Source organism: Lycium ferocissimum, chromosome 4 (assembly GCF_029784015.1).
Source record: "Lycium ferocissimum isolate CSIRO_LF1 chromosome 4, AGI_CSIRO_Lferr_CH_V1, whole genome shotgun sequence".
NCBI lineage: Eukaryota > Viridiplantae > Streptophyta > Magnoliopsida > Solanales > Solanaceae > Lycium > Lycium ferocissimum.
The window spans coordinates 55929255-55932052 of NC_081345.1; positions in this window are offsets into that span (position 1 = coordinate 55929255).

A 2798-nucleotide genomic window follows, 5' to 3' on the forward strand; every position below is an offset into this window, starting at 1 on the left:
TTCAAAAAAAAAATTGTGGGGGTTGGTGTGGTATGTGTCCACGCAAGGACGGGGGGGGGGGGGGGGGGTTAGAAAATCCAAAAAAAAAATTACAAACTTCAAAAAAAAAAAAAAATGGGGGTGGGTGGTTGTGGGGGTTGGTGTGGTATAGGGTGGTGGGGTTGGGGTGGAGTTGTGGGGCTTGGGTGGGTTTTTTGCTGAAAACGTTTTCTACCAACCAAGCGAACATGAGAAAAATAAGTAAGAAATTCACTTATTTTCCGCTACTCAAATGAACATGAGAAAATAAGTTGAAATTCACTTATTTTCCAAAAACCCGTCAGAAAACATTTTCCTCCATACCAAACACACCTTAAATGTCCACTTTTTGTACTTGTCTAATTTAGAAAATCAAGAGATAATTTACCAGTCCATACCTATTTTATCGTTATTATTGATTATTGAGTGAAAACTTTAAGAAATTGTTAGTGGTTGCACAACTTTTAAAGTATGTTTAATTAGTTTTTAACATTAGATGACTTAGTAATAGTTAGGGGTGATATAGTAAAATTGTCATTCTATTTATGACTACGGATGTGTCAAGTCAATAGACGGAGGGAGTAATTAAATTCGTACATATATTGCGAGGATATATTTTTCCCGCTTTCGATACCGTAATTTCTCCTTTGCATTCTTTTCTACACCAAATTAGTCAATGTGTACCAAGCATCCATGTTCACCTTTATCCTTCACAATAATAAATAATGGCTAAATACAGGTTTGGGAAAGAAAAAAAAAAACAGGTTTTAGCACCAAAATTACATGTTCTCACTGATATGAAATAAACATTATGAGTAAATAATCTATACGGATAGACAAATAGAAATCATGGATTACTTTAGTAGTACATGATTTTGGAACTATTATAATGGCAAAGACAAATTAAACTTCCTCAATTCATTGTCGCCTTTTCATATGCTGGACTATAATTGTGTATTGATGGGTCCTTCGTGATGCAAAGAAAACAAAGCATGTTGAGAAACATCATAATTACATGTTTTTTACTGATTTTATTAAATTAACATATTTACACGATATATAAGTGCATCAAGAATAATTTTTACTTTAATACATGATTGTGGAAAATTTGCTATGGTATATATATAAATAAACAAAATCCTCATTTTATTTTTTATTCTTTAGTCCTTCACATATGGTTGATCATAATTTTATGTTGATGAGGGTCTTCCATTGCTGAGTATTGTTAAACACAATTAGTTGTTCAAAATTGAAATTTTATTCTTATAAACTAAGGATCAACTTCGATCTTACAAATCTTCACACTCAATTTTTCTTTTACTTACACTCCATCAACTTTCTTTTATTTTCTCACCTTTGCTATCTCTCACACTCTTTCTTGCTTGCTTGAGCATACTTTTTACTACACACTCTTTATTTGAGCGCAAATATAACTCAAATGAACAATCTCTATTTATAGATGTACATGAAAGGATCTCGTGAAATGAGGAGGTACGAATAGTTATTGAAACTAAAAGAAAGAGCTATAGGAAGTTGACAAAAAGCAGAGGACAAAGAAGTCTTTGAAGAATATATACAACAGAGCTAAGAGGGAAGCTAAAAAGGCTACTAATAGAGCCCAAAGAGGAAGCTCTAAATGGCTTGTATCAAAAGCTAGGGACACGAGAAGCGGAGAAAGAAATGTTTGAACTATCACGATTAAGAGAGAAGAAGGGCAAAGATATAAACCAGGTGAAGTGTCTTAAGTGTTACACCTCGAAAATTTTCGCGTCGTTTACATCGTAAGTAAATGAACGTAAGCTCGGACAGGTCATGGAACCCCTATAAGGTTAAGAAATACTTTTAACAAGTGCTAAGCAAGTGTCTAAAGGTTCCGGGATCAAGCGAATTGAAGAAATTAAGTTTAACGAAATTTTGGAAAAACTTGGCAGAATTTTGGATAGGAAATTCTGGTCCAACTTGAGAGAGGTATATCTCCTCGAAATGAGGAGTTATGGAATGCATAACCTATGTAAATTGAAGTTCAGAGAGTTTTCTTTCCAATGCGACTGACAGATCGCAAATCCGAGATGTACGGTGGACGATACGGCCCATACAAAATTGTACGATTCCTCTGATGCAATTCGACAGTGCAACTCGACGGTTCGTCGAAGTAAACCGTCGAATTGAGGCAGTGGAAACTATTTCTTTGCTATAAATAGAAGGGGACACGACTTCGGTTCATTTTATCACCAAACAACAGATCCTTCTAGACCCTATAAGCTCTCTCAAACACTCCAAATCATTCCAAGCCATCACAAGAGAAGATCAAGCTTCAAATCCACAACTAGTTTATAAAAGGTGATTGTTCTTGCTTATACTTGGAGTTGTGATGAACTTGGTCTTGAAACAAGTTGTGTGAGTTGAAGTTCTTCAAGTATAAGGTATGTTCTTCATCGTGTTTCTTATGTTGAGTTGATTTGAAGGTTAAACAAGTCTTATAAGTGAAAATAGTTATGGAAGAAAGATCATAAAGTATTGTGGGTAGTTGTTGGCTGTGGATGGAATTCGGAAGGAAGTTTTGGGTGCATTTGACTCTAGTTTGTATGTAATCTCTTGATTATGTTATTGTTGACATTGTTGATGTTTAGGTGTTGTTTGGAGGATTGGTGGAAGTAGAAGATATAAAGGAAATGCTGTCCGATTTTCGTTGGCTCATTTATTAGTCTAGTTTGATCTTATGAGAGTTTCAATGGCTTGACCTTGGTATGAATTATCTTGAATGTAGATTTTCAAGTTCG